The sequence below is a fragment of the Notolepis coatsorum genome (assembly GCF_963971535.1).
Source record: "Notolepis coatsorum genome assembly, chromosome: 17".
In the NCBI taxonomy this organism is placed as follows: Eukaryota; Metazoa; Chordata; class Actinopteri; order Aulopiformes; family Paralepididae; genus Notolepis; species Notolepis coatsorum.
The window spans coordinates 11,375,122-11,393,121 of NC_140181.1; the positions used below are offsets into that span (position 1 = coordinate 11,375,122).

The window sequence follows — 18,000 nt, forward strand, 5'->3', positions numbered from 1 at the left end:
GCCGAAACACGACCGATCTTTCGTCGTCGACTAAAAACACACTTCTGCAATCAATATCAAAAATCAAATGTATTTGTAAAGCCCCGAAATCACAAGCTATTAATAATGCCCCCATGGGCTGTACGGGTTTTCTTTAAACAAGTCGAGAAGAAACATCACAATAAATCAAGAACAAAATCCACCATAAAATCCAAATATGCAATACTCTTGACATTCCCCCAGTGAAGGTGAGGAAGAACTCACTAAAAACCTAGCAATAGGAAATGTGGAGGAGAGAACCTTAGATGGGCCGTTCAAAGGGGGATCCCCCAACTTGGATGTCGGACGGTGATAATAGTGTTGCTATATCTGAAAAAAAAGAAAAAGGAATACTAACCTTAAGTTCTTACCGTCTTCTACTATCATGCACTCTTCCACTAATTAATCTTCCTCGTCTATACTAGTACCTACTATACTAATAAGTCTCTACTACTCTGCACTCAACACTGCAGCACCCAAGTTTCAACACTGTTTGATGAACATTTGTTACTCAACTGAAAGAGTTGTACCCTTCCTTCCTGCCGACTTGACTAAAATGTACATTTGTCACTGAGGTCACAAACTTCCACCACGCCACGCGAGCTTCAGCGCCGGCATCTCAGGCGGCATGTGAACGGTATGTGTCAAGTAGTTCTGCTGAGAAACGGTGGCAACACACCACACTTCCTGTAAACCAACGCTCACGCCTTGCTTCCTGGCGATAACATTCACACACAACCACCCACACACCCCCACACACCCCCACACACACACACACCTCCCTGTTCCTGCTTGCTCTGCGTCGAATGCCCCGAGCACCTGAGAGCCTATAATTATAGTGGAGTCACGAAAGAAAAGCCGGGGGACACGAAAGGCCAGAGTGTGCTCGTGTGTCCCAGGCTGGTCCGAAGGACGTTTTGGGTACAGTACCCCCTCCGGCCTCTACCTTAAAGAATTCATCACCCCTCAATCCTCCTCACGACATCTCCGCTCCGCTCCGGCCAGGCAAACCTCATCCAGCGCCCGGAAGACCAAACTCTGCACCGTGGGAGATCAGGCTGTCTGCTCATCGGCTCCCAGTCTGTGGAACGCTCTCCCTGACCACCTGAGAGCACCACAGTAACGTGGACGCTTTTAAAAAGGGCCTCAAAACACCACGCATTTTATGTTCTTTTACTCGTTTTTTAGCCCTTCTTATTTTATGTTCTTTACTCTTTTACTAGTTTTAGCCCTTCTTATTTTATGTTCTTTACTCTTTTACTCGTTTTAGCCCTTATCTTACGGTATGTTCTTTACTCTTTTACTAGTTTTAGCCCTTCTTATTTAATGTTCTTTACTCTTTTACTAGTTTTAGCCCTTCTTATTTTATGTTCTTTACTCTTTTACTAGTTTTAGCCCTTCTTATTTTATGTTCTTTACTCTTTTACTAGTTTTAGCCCTTCTTATTTTATGTTCTTTACTCTTTTACTAGTTTTAGCCCTTCTTATTTTATGTTCTTTACTCTTTTACTAGTTTTAGCCCTTCTTATTTTATGTTCTTTACTCTTTTACTAGTTTTAGCCCTTCTTATTTTATGTTCTTTACTCTTTTTAGCCCTTCTTATTTTATGTTCTTTACTCTTTTACTAGTTTTAGCCCTTCTTATTTTATGTTCTTTACTCTTTTACTAGTTTTAGCCCTTCTTATTTTATGTTCTTTACTCTTTTACTAGTTTTAGCCCTTCTTATCTTATGTTCTTTACTCTTTTACTAGTTTTAGCCCTTCTTATTTTATGTTCTTTACTCTTTTACTAGTTTTAGCCCTTCTTATTTTATGTTCTTTACTCTTTTACTAGTTTTAGCCCTTCTTATTTTATGTCCTTTACTCTTTTACTAGTTTTAGCCCTTCTTATTTTATGTTCTTTACTCTTTTACTAGTTTTAGCCCTTCTTATTTTATGTTCTTTACTCTTTTAATAGTTTTAGCCCTTCTTATTTTATGTTCTTTACTCTTTTAATAGTTTTAGCCCTTCTTATTTTATGTCCTTTACTCTTTTAATAGTTTTAGCTCTTCTTATTTTATGTTCTTTACTCTTTTACTAGTTTTAGCCCTTCTTATTTTATGTCCTTTACTCTTTTAATAGTTTTAGCCCTTCACATTCCATGTTCTTTTTTAGTCTTGCTTATTTTATGTTTTTTTTTTTTTACTCTTGCTAGCTTTTATGTTCTTTTGCACCGTAGCGCTTTGAGAATTGTTTCCACAATTATAAAGCGCCTCTACAAATCAAATATATTATTATTAGTATTACTATTATGAGAGCCTATAATTATAGTGGAGTGACATGAAATGCCTGAGTGTGCTTGTGTGTCTCAGGCCGGTCTGAAGGATGTTTTGGGTTCAGTCAGTGTGCAAAGGATTTGTTCCGGTCCATGACTTCCCATTCGTTCGTTCGTTCTCTCTCTCCTCCTCCTCCTCCTCCTCCTCCTCCCCCCCCCCCCCCCCCCCCTGATCCACTGCAAAGAGGAGGTTCTCTTTGCCCGAGACGTTAGTTTAACCTTGGTTTACACTGGAAAGGCCCTTGTTTACCCACCGCCACGTCGCGGAAGCGTATAAAAGCACACAGCGTATAAAATCATAACAATAAGACAACGAGACGAGGCAAGGATCAAGGATAACAAGTTGATTAACACTTTAATCGCCGGGAACGGCGTAACTCGGCTTTGCTCGCCATGCTCATTCTGCCGAAGACGCCGTAACTCGTCTTTGATATCAATATTTCAAAAATCTGTGATCGAAATCATATTTCTCCTCCGGAGACATGAGATGTACTGGTGAGCTCCACTCAACTGTCTAACGGTTCAAGAGCGCCATCTGGTGGCCGATCGGCAGATCGGCCAACAGGACGTGACGCGCCAAACAGGAAGTGCTCATCCATATTTCGTCCGGGCACTGGCGATCGTTAGCCGGACTCCATCTCAACACACTGGATAATCAATCGCTCGCCCTAACTCAATAAACAACGTTATTTGGACGTATATAGTATTATACAACCTGGAAATGGTTAATCTAAATCAACATCCCATAATCTAAAACTGTCTACTCCAAGCTGATCGTCCAACGGCGCGAGGAAGATACGGTGAGTTTCAACGTTATTTTCTAACGTCTTCTATACTAACTGATGACCATATGACCCACACTAGACGAATGATATAACGTTGCCCACGGAATTATAAACGACCCCCCCGCCCATCCGGTCAATATCAGATGATACGTAGTAACTTCTAGAAGTACCTCCAGTTGAAATGTTTCATCTGGCACCGATCGCTACCAAACTGTATTTGATCATCAATAAAATGCATTTGGGGCTATAAATCAAGTTCTGGAGAAAGCTGCAGAAAACGATAAAAACATACTTATACTTTAGACCATATTTTAGTATGAATATGTGAATGAAAAAATATAACGTTGCTACACCCTGAACAATGGATATAGGACATTGAATGGGCCATAATAATTTAGCAATAGAATTTAAAAAGTTATAGCCCTGCAAAGAAGGGGAACTTCTCCATAGACAAATAGAGCTGGCTAGGGATGGTAAATTATGAATTTAACCATGGCGATCAAAGTGTTAAAACACCTACAACTTGATTGACAACAAAGGTTGGGGAGAATCTCAAGCTTTAAGGACTGTTTGGAGTTCAAATTCCATGAGCTGGAGGGGCATCATAGCGAAATGCAGATCTACCCTCTTCCGAGCCAGTCACTACAACAGGTTCCACAGGTTCCAGAATTCCATTCCAATAATGATGTAGTAGAAGGAGGTAGCTTACCAACAGCTTACCAATAAGGGCCTTAAATATACCAGTGTTTGTTATTAAACTAAAAATACCCTTCTTTGATATACTGTGGGTGGGTTTATATTTTTACATCCCCATAGATGGAAAATACTACGACATGAAGCTAAAGGATGTCGTCAATTATTTTAGTGTCTTTTCAAAGTACGGTCTCTTGCTTTGTAGTTCGGATTGTTCCAATCCATTTAAAAAAAAAAGGGGGATATTTCAGTCTTACCTTGATCTAAAGTCATCTACTAGTAAACTGGTAAACTAGCAGTCTTACCTCTTATCTAAAGTCATCTACTAGTAAACTGGTGACCACTGCTGTCCCTGCCGTCCGCCATCAACACCCCACCATTCCTCCCAGGTGTCAGGCTCCTCTTTCACTTGAGGACCAGGTCTAAATATCATACTTCTGTACGATACAGTATGTATACAGCAATATTATTCTGTGTAATATATTTTTCTCTGTCAAAGGTTGTTTTATGGCTAATGTTGCCATTTTTAAATGGCTTTAACTTTAAAACTTGAGGTTCTAATTTGACCAACTGTCAACCAAACTTTCCACGCAAGGCGAAGATATACACAATACACTCAAACAACTTGCTTTTATTTTTTCTCCCTCAAAGCTAATAAATCTGTAAAGACTCATCAAATGCCAAAATAAATTGAAATCTGCACAGCAGTAGTTTGTTTCTTCAGTATGATGTTTAGACGACTAGGTCCTCAAATCAGGAGCCTGGGAGGAGCGGTGGTGTTGACCGCAGACGAGCAGCAGTGGTCGCTAGCTTACTTGAAGATGCACTTGCATAGAGGTAAGGTCTTACTGTCTTTTACTATTATGTACCTTACTATACTTATACTACTACCTATGATGCTAATACAATATGTCTATACTACTATGCTACTATACTTATACTACTACCTATGATGCTAATACAGTATGTCTATACTACTATGCTACTATACTTATACTACTACCTATGATGCTAATACAGTATGTCTATACTACTATGCTACTATACTTATACTACTACCTATGATGCAGATATGTCTATACTACTATGCTACTATACTTATACTACTACCTATGCTAATATAATATATATAATAACAGAGTGTAACACTCAAGTTTGACACACAATATCACTTACCCTCAGCTACCAGAGTTGTACCCTTCCTGCTGACTTGTTGTTCACACTTTGTAAATCGCTTTGGATAAAAGCGTCGGCTAAAATGACTCAATGTAAATGACTAAGACTGCTGAAACTTGACAAGTTCTACAACTGACTTAACTAATACAATCCCTCCGACGCTGTCGCCGTAGTCAAACAGCTCCGACGCTTCGTCCTGCCAAAACTCCCGGAGGGCAGGTTGCCAGCTCGTCAGTCATCGATCCAACACAGGCTTCAGAAGCAGATAGACGTCAAGAAGATATATTCCAGTCAGTGCACACAGCTAGAGAATTATTTTGGCTAAGAAGAAGCTTCTATCCCCAGGCCATCAGGCTGCTTAACGAACAATGAACACTACACAACAACAACCATCAAACGCACATAGCACACGCATCCACACGCACACACTCACTTTAAACAAACACACTGTAGCACCCACTCCCCACACTTTATAGCACACACTCACTTTAAACAAACACACTGTAGCACCCACTCCCCACACTTTATATTTATTGATGAAGGATTGCACTACAACTCGTACACCTTACTGTAAATTGTACCTAAATTGTACCTCATCCCATTTCTGCATTTCTGCTTTGCACTATATAATATTGTACATTAGTACACTGCATAGTATTGTATATTATATGGTAACTCAGTTACGTCTATTCTGCATCGAACATTGTACATATGTCTATACTGAACACTGTGACCTCATTTTCTACTTCTAATTTACATGCTATACTATGTTATTTGATACTATCTTGTCTAGCACAGTCTCTGGAGCGTAACAGTAAGAAGCATTTTGTATGAAAGTATTCTGTACTTCTGTATGACAACTATTAAAGAAACTTGAAGAAACTAGAGGCCAAGTGTCAGCAGCATAGTAGACATATTTGTCCCACTAGCATGGCTTCATTATTGGTTTGCAGCTCTTAAAGGCCTTATTTAAATCAAGCATTGAAAAGAGTCATTGAATTAAATGATCTAATTCAACAAACACTGTAGAGTCTATATACTATGCTGTAGAGCAGACCTGGGCATTGTACGGCCCGCATGCCGGATACGGCCCGCGGGATGATTCTGACCGGCCCGCGAAAGATTACATGATAAAGAAAATAATTTTTTTTTTTAACTTTTTTCTTTTCATGTCAACGTTCACACGCACAATATACGCTTACCTAGGATTTGACTTGATTCAACAACAAAGCAGTCGGGGCAAGCCGAAAACGGTCGAAAGTGTGGTTATTTGAAGTTTGGATTTCTTTTTTCACAACTGAGGTACTGTAGGTAGATAACATTTTTTGAGACTAAAGTACAGAAAAAAGGTACCGTTGGGTACCGGTATCGATTCACAGGTACCGGTACCGTATCGGTTCAAATGTGAACGGTACCCATCCCTACTGAACACACAACTGCAGGGCAAGGGCATTTTTGCCCATGAAATGCATAGCCATGTGAAAGCCTTTATGACAAAGTTGCAATTAATTTCAAGGCAACTAGGCAGCAACAATCTCAAACACATGAAAACCCTGAAAGAAGTCAAACCATCAGCTGATCACCGGCACAGGTACTCATCCATGTTGGGAGCACTGCATGATGAATTTAAGGCTTTTTCAAGATTTCAAAAAGGTTGAGGATGAAATGCAGCTGGTTTCCTCTCCCTTTACCTGCAGTGTTGATAGTGCACCCACTGATGTTCAGCTTGAACTCATTGACCTGCAGTCTGATTCACTACTGAAGGAGCACTTTAAGTCAGCATCACTGCTAGAGTTCTACTCTGCTCTCAAGGAGAACTTTCCAAACATGAGGAGACATGCTCAGAAGATGTTGGTTCTCTTTGGATCCACCTATATGTGAACAGACATTCTCAGTCATGACGTTTACCAAGTCCAGGTACAGATCCTCTCTCACTGATGAACATCTGGCAGCTGTGCTTCGCATCTCCACCTCAGACATGCAACCTGACTTTGATGGACTTGTTAAAGCTCAACAGAGACTGGATTTCTCACACTGAATGAAAAAAAAATAACTGAAGAACACTAAAATGTGGAAATATAACAAGTGAAATGGGACACTTGATCTTTTTTTCTTCTTTTTTTTGCACAGTTCTGAAAACATTAAATGTTTAATATAGGCATGTAAAGTAAAAAAGGCTACTGGGACACTTTTCTTTACACAGTTCAGTGACATGTCTTGTTTATTTTGGCTATACGATGATGTGATGTCTTTAGAAAGCTAAGAAAATCCTTGTTTCAATAGTATATGAAACTCAAAATAATAACTTTATTTGTATAGCACTTTTTCATACATGCCCTTTGTTATTAATGTTTCACATTTTGTTTATCATTTTGGAAATAAATTCTATTTGAATAAATGATATTTTTGAAAGCTAACCTCACATTTTAATTGCCAAATAATAACATACACTCTTACCAGGGGTCAAAACAATGCCATTTACTGCTTTTTATATAGAAATAAAATGTATATTATGCATAATTGAGTTTGGAATTTTGGCCCGGCCCTCAAACATATTTTCAGTTGCTCATTCGGCCCCCCGGGAAAAATAATTGCCCACCCCTGCTGTAGAGTCTTCTATATACTATGCTGTAGAGTGAGTCTATACTATGCTGTAGAGTGAGTCTACATACTATGCTGTAGTGTCTAAATACTAGGGCTGACCCTGATTAGTCGACTAATCGATCAAAAAGAGCCATAGTCGACTGCCGACCTCTTAGTCGAATGCAAAAAAATTATAATGATAATATTCTTTAGTGTTTTTTTTTTTTTAGCAAAGAGGTCTAGAAGCGTGGCTAACGCTAATGGCGCACATACCAGCGAGGCCAACTGCCTAAGAAAATGGGCACAGAGGCACTGAAAGAGGATTTCACCCATCTAATGAACACACTAGACTAGACAAATATCAAGATGCATCATTAGTAGCTGAAACGTGTGGCTTTTCAAATATTTCTATGATGAACTAACTATCCAGTCAATAAAGGCTTTCTACCTGATAAGAAGATGCCTTGGGCTCATCATCGTTATGTCTTTACTCTTGGTTCCAAACTCACACTGCGCTTGAGGTCATGCAGAAAAATCTTTCAAATCAGAGCTAGACTAACAGCTCTTCTACTTTTACATGTCATTTAGTTGACGCTTTTATCCAAAGCGACTTTTGTGACATGCACCCTTCCTACTGCACAGAGCTGTGTATAACTGCATGCTCTCTACTGGGGCTGTCCCCGACTAAGGATTTGGATGGTCGACTAGGATTGGCCAAAATTTGCCGTTAGTCGACTATTGGTCGACTTAAAAAAAAATAAAAAATGTATAATATTTTTTATTTTTTGTATCATTCCATTTGGGCTGTGGGGGGTGCTTAATGTCTGAAGGAGTCGACGGAAGGCTTCTTGTCCTCTGCAAAAGCATGCAATTGGTCCACTGATGGATACATCTTGATATTTGTCTAGTATAGTGTGTTCATTAGATGGGTGAAATCCTCTTTCAGTGCCTCTGTGCCTGTTTTCGTAGGCAGTTAGCCTCTGGTATGCGTGCCATTAGTGTTAGCCGCGCTTCTATGCCTCTTTTTTCGTTTGAAAAAAAAAAAAAAAAAAAATATTATATTCGACTAAGAGGTTGGCCAGTCGACTACGGCCCCTTTCGACCGATTAGTCGACTAATCGATTAATAGGGGTCAGCCCTACTCTCTACTGTACAGAGCTGTGTACAACTGCATGCTTTCTAGCCGTGTACAACTGCATGCTCTCTACTGCAGAGCTCTGTACAACTGCAGTATCTACCGGACAGAGCCCAGGGCCATCCAAAACTCCCCCACTATTGCCATCCAAAACTCCCCCACTATTGCCGTCTTCAAGGGGGGTGTGAAGCGACATCTGCAACACTGGGTTGCAGTGGGTGCTTGGCCACCACTCTCGAAGAACAGGAACATGACGTGCTGTAATGAGGCTCTTTCAGACAATTGAGTTGTCTATTTTATCTACTTGTTGTGTATCTATCTTATCTTCTTAACTCTTTCTTTATTGTATTCTTCTTGGGACCATGTTGGAAACAAGTCACAGACTTTCACATGTTATCCTTGTTGTACCCCTTGTTTTTATACTTTCGTATGAATTGTATGTACTAAATAAAAATCAAATCAAATCAGAGCTGTGTACAACTGCATGCTTTTTAGCTGTGTACAACTGCATTATCTAGTGTACACAGAGCTGTGTACAACTGCATTATCTACTGTACAGAGAGCTGTGTGTACAACGGCATCCTTCCTGCAGTAACCTGTGTCCGACTCTGCTGCACCACAATGACGGTGGTAAAAGCAGCCCACACCCTCACATGTGGAGTACGCGCGCCACGTTTGCCGTCAGCATAAAATGCTTTTAATCCTTATTGAGCCTGCGTCAAGGAAACGGTCCCGCAATGATGCACTGTCTCACACTAGGGCTGAAACGATTCCTCCAGTAACTCCAGTTACTCGATTACAAAAAAGAATCATTGAGGCAAATTATTGTGAAGAGATTTCAGCCGGCACGGATTTGCAAATTGGAAGAAGATGGGGAAAATACGTAGGGATGCTCGATATTGGCTTTTTTTTACCGATATACCGATATTGTCCAACTCTTAATTTCCGATACCGATATCAACCGATACAGATATATGCAGGGTTTCCCCCGCCAAAAAACTGAATAATTTCAGGTAATTAACATTACATATGTCTTGTTGTGGAATTAACATAACATTATGCATACTTTTGACAATAAATAAAATCAGAATTTGTTCTTACTTGCTTGCCTGGGTAAATAAAGGTTATAGAAATGTAAAAAAAAAAAATAAAAAAAAAAAAATTGAAAACCGATACCGATATTTTCCAATATCACATTTTAATGCCAATATCGTCCGATAATATCGGTAGGCCGATAATAACGGACATCCCTAGAAAATAGCGATGAGCAAAGAGAGACAGCTGGTCCTCAAACTGGAAGCGAATGAGGAGCCGGACACCTGGGAGGAACAGCGGAGCACAGGGACGGCTACTTGTAAATGACTTTAGATAAGAGGTAAGACTGATGAATACAAAAAAAATGTATCCACTTTTTCTCCTTATTTTTCTATTTTTTTTTCTCCCATCCCCAATTTCGCCTCGCCAATTCTGCCTTCAATTCTACCCTCCCCTGTCTTGAACGTTGCCAGACCATGCCTCCCACTGGTCGGCTGCAGTGAGGACCAAGCCTTGCATCACGTGTCCCCTCTGGTACACGAGGAGGCAGCCGTCGCATCTTTTCACCTGAACAGCGCGATCTCTCAGTGGCGAGGAGTAACGCGTGGGAGGCTCACGCTGCCCCCGTCACTTCCTGATTCTGCTGTACAGGCGCACCAACCGACCTGTAGGAGTTGCCGTCCACAACGTCCAATCCCCACCCACCGGCTTTCCCACCCCCTAACACTGCCAATTGTGTTAGTATGAACGACCAGCCTGCGTTAGTGGCGAGCGCCTTGCCCACTGCGCCACCTAGCCGCCCAAGACTGATGAATTTTAATGAAGTTCTACTAGTAAAGTGAAAGATCCCTTTAACTACTATAAAAGTGGATTTTTTTTTTATAAAGTTGCTATGAATTCTCATGTCCGTATTTCTTACCAGAAATAATAGAAGAATCACATAGGTGCTTGGCGTGTGAGTGCATGTTGCGAGTTTGAGCAAATTATGAGCAAACATTTTCTGAGGCCCAGATAGGCCCTAGCGAGCTGGGACGCTGGCGTGGACAGACATCACCTAGTTCTCAGGAAGACACGTTTCTCAGGCTATGTCCAATTTTTGTTCATTCTTCTATAAAAACAGTCAGAACTGAAAGTAACGGATGCACAGAACAGATGCACACATCGTCCTACAAGGTGGACCAGCATGACTCTCTTATTTAAAATGCACTTTCAAAGTAGCTCTAGCTGAGTCAACCTCATGCTGACAGTGAGTACGTACACACGCACACGCACGCACGCACGCGCTGCAACATCATTATCATCTGACTAGCATTAGGCAATTTAAGTGAAGAATTACACAAATCTAATAAACAAGTCTAAGCTAGAACATGCCTGCCAGGCTCAGTCTTGTTCAGAGAGAGAGAGAGAGAGATATAGAGATAGAGAAAAGGAGAAGAGAGAAAGAGGGAGATAGAGCTAGAGATATAGACAGAACAAGATAGAGAAGATTAGTTTTGATAAGTGCTTAAAGGAACAAGCCAACATTTGGGGAAATTATCTTACCGTCTTCTCCAGAGAGAGACAAGAAGATAGATACCAGCTTCCTCTCTGTGTGCGTTCAGTAGAAAGCCATCTGGCTGCACGTTAGCCTAGCTTAGCACAATGAATGGAAGCGGACATGACCGGTTAGCCTTCGGGGGAGGTGTTAGTTGGACAATGCCCTAGGCTAACCGGTCATGTCCGCTTCCATTCATTGTGCTAAGCTAGGCTAACATGCAGCCAGATAGCTTTCTACTGAACGCACACAGAGAGGAAACTGGTAGCCATCTTCTTGTCTCTCTCTGGAGAAGACGGTAAGCTAATTTCCCAAAAATGTTAGTGTGTTCCTTTAAGTTTGATACGTTTTGATGTTGGCAATGTATGTCTCCCATGTAAATAAAGTCCCTTTGAATTGAAATTGAATTGATAGAGAAGAGAGAAAGAGAAGGAGAGAGAGAGAGAGCAGCCAGCAGCACTTAAGAATGAACCGGCCTGATCTTCCTCTGGGGTAGAGAGGCCTACAAGTTCTCTATATAATGATATCCGTTGCCAGCAGCCAGAGAACTAACGGCAGCAGAACTCGAGAACTACTAGGAATGTCTGATCACAGAGTGTGTCTGACTCCCACCTAAACAGACTACAGCGTATAACGTATGACGTATATCACGCCATACGTACCTTATGTATACTGCACCCGTGTATACTGTATACTTACTTACTCATAGTATAATATTTAGATTATAGTGTCTATTGTTACCATATGTATTGTAATGCATAATATAACTGATCGGGCATACAGACCTCCATCTGCACCTTGATTACACTGCCTACTTGCTCATAATGCGTATACTCAGAGCTCATTATATTGTTATATTGTTTCCACTGCCTATTTTTACTTTCTACTGTACTATAATTGTATTACCTGTATTATGTCTTGAACTACAATAATTACCATGCACCTGTACTATCACTCCCCCCATGCTGCTATGATACCTGCATTTCCCCCAAGGGGATCAATAAAGGAATATCTTATCTTATCTGGTCTTACTGTATATCATGAGATGAGTGGAGTGGATTGACTTACCTTAGCAGTCGATGTGTACGTCGTCGTTCAGTGCCTCTGGCAACGCCGTGTGTGTTCAGGGCTATTGGATATGGCTCTGATGTTGTGACATGCTGTCGTCTGGCATGTCTACTTGAGACACAAGAGAGGGGCGTGGAGAAGGGTAGAGAAAGTAGAGCACAAAGAAAGAAAGAGAGTAAGAGAAAGATTTGTGAGTGTGTGAGAGAGAGAGGGAGAGAGAGAGAGAGGGAGATAGAGGGAAGGGAGAGATTGTGTGATTGTGAGAAAGTAAGAGAGAAAATAGAATGAGTGATAAAGATAATATGAGTGTGTGTGTGTGTGTGTGAGAGAGAGAGAGAGAGAGAGAGAGAGAGAGAGAGAGAGAGAGAGAGAGAGAGAGAGAGAGAAAAAAAGAGAGAGAGATTAGTATCACACTCTAGCAGACAATCAGGGTGCTTATAACCCTGTTAAATAAAACAGCTTCCAAGACCTACAGAGTGACAGGAAGTTGATACGTGATGATGAAACAACAGGAAGGAGCCGCGCTGGGTGTGATGTCATTGTAGCCTCAGTCTGGTACTGTTGTGCCAAGTCAACAGTAGTTAAATAGCCTGACGTCACGTGACGTGTCATCCCAATATTAACGTCTCCCAATAATATATTTTATATACAATGACAAAACAACCGTACCACCGTAGCTATCTCAGCATTTTCTTTTCAAATTGTTATAGTCATTTTTTTTTTTAAAGCATGTGTACAAATAAAAACTAAAGCCACTGTTCACAAAGTAGCAGTCATATGATATGGGGGTTACATTACCGGTTTTTAACGCCATGATGGTGAGCGGCGCGCGTGTTGGTGAACATGGCACATCGGTGTCGCCGCGTCCATCTTTCTCTTTGTTGACAGAAATACGAGGGGACTCCCCAGAGAGTGCGCACGCCTCGCTGTCTCTCGCTCTCTCTCTCGCCCTCTCTCTCTCTCTCGCCCTCTCTCTCTCTGTGACGCTCTCTCGCCCTCTCTCTCACCTGCGCGGCGAGCACCACAGGCCAATAGGGGATATCTGCAGAGCCGCAAGCCCAACGTCTGGGCGGGGCTTCGTGGCTTGGACTAGGTTTGAGGCGGAGCTTGCGGCTCTGCAGATATACCCTACTCCCCTGACAGGGGCGAACACAAGTGGATTATCTACCGGAAGTTTCTGGTGATATTATGCAACTGCAGGCAAAGCGGTACCGCACGTGACGACCAGGTAAATAAAAGGGATGTCTGTCGTGTGGAGGACTGTAGATGGAGACGTTTCATGTACACGCATCTAAATGTTATCTAAGTTATCTCCCTGTTTAAAGTTGTGTTTATTTATTTATTTGTTTATTTGTTTATTTATGTATGTATGTATGTATGTATGTATGTATGTATGTATGTATGTATGTATGTATGTATGTATGTATGTATGTATGTATGTATGTATGTATGTATGTATGTATGTATGTATGTATGTATGTATGTATGTATTTATTTATAGATGTGATTATTTTAAAGTAGTCTCTGAAACATGTAAACAATAGAACACATATTTGCACTATATAAGCTCACTTTAGCTCATTTTAATTAATTGTTTATTGTGTCCATATCTTGCAGGCCATTGTGTGTTTGTATATTGTTGTGTCTTACATTTTTACTTTTGTTGTTTATATTGTCTATGTCTATAATATAGTTTTATGTACACCGTGGAATGAGGGGACATTGAGAATAAAATGTGACTTTGACTGACGTATCTACCATGCCAATTATTTGGTGATCTCTAGTACAATCTTAAAATGTATTTTTTTTTCTTTTTTACATTTCTTTAATAATAGTTTTAGTCTGTTATTTGCTTGTTTTTTTGGTTAAATCTATGATGTCGGACGTTGTATAATTTGCCTATAATTTGCCTATTTAACAAATAAATAGATTTAAAAGGGGTGACTACGGTTTGGGCTAACATGTCATAGGGAATGAGGGAATGTCTGCCCATCATGAAACATGTATAAACCCTCACAGAGCCCACCTTCACCACCAGTCTCAAGATCATTGTGATGACCTTATCTTATCCCTCATACCAGTTAAACCAGTGAGTCTCACACTGAGGGCTGCAAGCAAATGGGGCGTAGAGAGCTTGACGTTTTGGTCGGGACGGGAGTGAAATTCACGATCAATCACATGAGCAGGACGGGAATAAAAATCAACAGGAGTGGGCAGGACAGGATTAATGGTTGTTTTAAAGTAATTATTTTTATATAGCATAATAGCTATACGTTTTTATACATGATGTGTGGTGTTTTCTCATTCTGAACGAAATTGTGTCCAGAATCAAATAACGTCAGTTATAACGAACATACCCCTTTAAAATAAATAAATTAAAAAGCAGTAATTATTTTATATAATTTTTGATACCCACACAGCTTAAAACCTGACAGTCTTTCTTCCTGTTTGATACCCACGTTGGGAGCATGTCTATGTTCCCCGGGTCCTATGTTCCCCGGGTTCTATGTTCCCCGGGTTCTATGTTCCCCGCTTTGATTGATTGATAGATTGAACATTTTAGACCACCAGCCCTGATTCCAAACTCTAACCTTAACCAGTTCGAACGAGGGCCTAAGCTTAACCGTTCGAAACAAGGCGGACATTAATAATTAATAAAATAATAAATCCACAATTAAAGAGATTGGTTTTATCGGGTATCACAGTAGCTAAAAAACTGATCGCATCACGCTGGTTTCAACCGGAAAAAATGTGCAGGAAAGTGTGGTTTCTTACATATCTCGATGTGATATATCAAGAAATATCTACAGCAAGAATTCTGGGTCTCAACGAATCCAAAATGTCAATGTGGTTAGAAGTGGTGGAGAGAATAAAAGCTAGCTTATAACGGTAGTGTCTGGTTAGGAGTGAGGGATAATGGAGGTACTATCCAAAGAGGGGTCCGGGAGGGGGGGGTTTGAGCTGGAGCATATGTGTGTAGGGTTTTAGAAAATAGGTATTAGGGGTATATTCTATACTAACATTTATATAATTGTAATTTCGCTGGATATACACTGTATACGGTTAAAATGTTATTATAGACTATTTTTATTTTATCTTGTTTCTGTACTTGCATGTATTTTAACCACCTTTACTGAAAGTTTCATTATGCATTGTGTGTTGAGTACTGACTTTTAATAATTTTTGTTCTGCAATAATAAAAAAAATATAAAAAAAAAAAAAAACAATAAAATTTTATAAAATGTTCAATCTATTAATCAATCAAAGCGGGGAACATAGAACCCGGGGAACATAGGACCCGGGGAACATAGGGATGATCCCCATGCGGACCCTTCGAACCTCAAGATTCAAGATTGTTTAAACAGACAGTTTGCCATACAATGAAAATCTTACTTTGCTAGTCCGCCCTTCACACAAAATCACACAATATTTAAATACAAGCGAGTGCTAGAAAACAAGGTAAAAATAGATAAATATATAATATATACAAGGCACAGTGAGTAACATTGCACGTTCCCGATCAGTATTTTACATATAAATGGAGGTGACAGTCGGTCACTCTCAGCCAGGGCAACCCGAGCCCCATCTCCTACTTACCAGCCACGTGTGTGTGTGGGTCAGTCAGTCAGTCAGTCCTCTCTCAGCGCGAGCCACACTGGGCTTCTTTACTGGATACCTGGCTGCAGCTGCGTCATAGATTCCTACTAAACTCACGTGGTGTGAGGAGGCTACTCTGTAACCGTTTCTCCCCGCGGACCTCCCCCATTTCCCCAATAAGGGGGATCAATAAAGGAATATCTCATCTCTGGGCCTCTGTCACACAGAACTATACTAGTCGGGCCGGTTATCTAGTATACACGCACACAGTATGGATTGTCCCATCATTGCATAATGACTGACCATACATTTGAATGTAATCTACTCTAATAATCTAATCCTGGGTGGATGAAGCACCCGGTCCTACAGGTGATGATAAGAATCCTATACCTTGAGTAGTACGCATCCCGCGGGAGCGTGCAAGGAAACTATAAAAGAAGGAAGGGTCGACATCAGCACGTGAGAACAGCAGCGTTCTATGCTCTGCTCGGTGCCAGACTTTGATGTCAGTTCTTCTATTGAAGCCTGTGTTAAAATTCTTAATATACCAGCGATCTGAGGAAACAAACATACATCAATCAATATATCAAACATTAGCTGGTTTAAAAATGCAACAAATTGCCGATGACGATTCCGTCATGCAGATCGTAAAATTTTAGGAGATGGTTCTCAATGTCGGCCAAAAGTGTCCACGCTTGGCACCAACGTGCGTTCACGCGCTACACCGTGACGTGATGACCCTTCCTTATTTTATAGGTTCCTTGGGTGCATGGACCACTGTCCCTACAGGTGATAAGAGAAACCTACCTTGAGTAGCACACATCCTGGGTGAGTGGAGCTCTGCTCCTACAGGTGATAAGAGAATCCTACCTTGAGTAGCAGCACATCCTTGTTCATCTGGCATGCAGAGACATGAGTAGCTGGGCTCGCGTCTTCGGCTAGTCCGGGCAGGTCCTGAGGTCATGTGGGGCGAGAGTTCTCAGTGGTATGCAGCAGGTTTCCAGCTGTGGTGTGCGAGTGCAGTCGTGGAGAAGCACAGCCCGTCTGGCTGGGGGGGGGGGGGGGGGCGTTGTTGTTGACTGAAGTGTGTGAGACACTGCTTTACAGCTTAGATGGTTCTAGAACCTTTTTGGGTCAACGCCCCCCCTATCTGACATGACATCCATGTTCCATAACGCCCCCCCCCCCCCCCCCCCCCCCCTATCTGACGTCCATGTTCCATAACGCCCCCCCCCCCCCCCCCCTATCTGACGTCCATGTTCCATAACGCCCCCCCCCCCCCCCCCTATCTGACGCCCATGTTCCATAACGCCCCCCCCCCCCCCCCTATCTGACGTCCATGTTCCATAACGCCCCCCCCCCCCCCCATCTGACGTCCATGTTCCATAACGCCCCCCCCCCCCCCCCCCCCCCCCTATCTGACATCCATGTAAGTTAGCTGTGTGAGGCAGGAATAATGAAGTCTCACACACAAGACAATGTGCTTGTCACATCTTCATGACAAAATTGAAATCGAATCAGTGTTCTCATTAGTCTCATCGCCTCAATACAGAGAAGGACTGAGGTCTTACTACTCAATACAGAGAACGACTGAGGTCTTACTACTCAGCCAGGTCACAAGAACGTCAGTGACTCCTGGAGCCGGCATGGAGGTCAGTATGTGCCCAGTGGGACTGATACTGTAATAGCCAATTTCATTTATACACACGTGTAACACAAGTGGTTTTGTTTGCCAAGGGGAAAACCCTCCTCGTTGAAGACATAGTTTCCTATTTGATCAAACCACATATTATGAAAATGCACCAGCTGTGGTCTCCTGTTTGTCCTGTTATCTGGACACCCCCTCAAGTTATGGTGACATTGCAAAGGTGGGGAGCGGTTATTATCCACCAGACATGCATACTCCCTTGGTCCCTTGTACTACAAAATATGTGAAGGCCACCCTACACGTCACTGGAATTTCCCTGTGAGGGATTAATAAAAGATATCCTTATCCTTACTCTACTACTTGCACGTTTACACATAGGGTATAACTATCTGTGTATTATTCTCACGTACACATAG

At 41.5% G+C, this 18,000-nt stretch overlaps 1 protein-coding gene across 3 annotated transcripts in view; it reads right to left on the minus strand.

Annotated features, from left to right (window-relative positions):
- Positions 1–16,775, minus strand: part of mical1 (microtubule associated monooxygenase, calponin and LIM domain containing 1) — a 135,160-nt gene extending 118,385 nt beyond the window's left edge. The window contains exons 1-2 of one of the 3 annotated variants that reach the window (XM_084334061.1): positions 16,744–16,775; positions 12,340–12,450 (exon numbers count right to left, since the gene is read on the minus strand). The gene's annotated coding sequence lies outside the window, so the exon portion shown is untranslated. Of the gene's footprint in view, positions 1–12,339; positions 12,451–13,137; positions 13,283–16,743 lie in introns of those variants that run through there. The other 2 variants (XM_084334060.1, XM_084334059.1) reach the window with 2 other exon arrangements.
- Between the last annotated feature and the right edge of the window lie 1,225 nt (positions 16,776–18,000).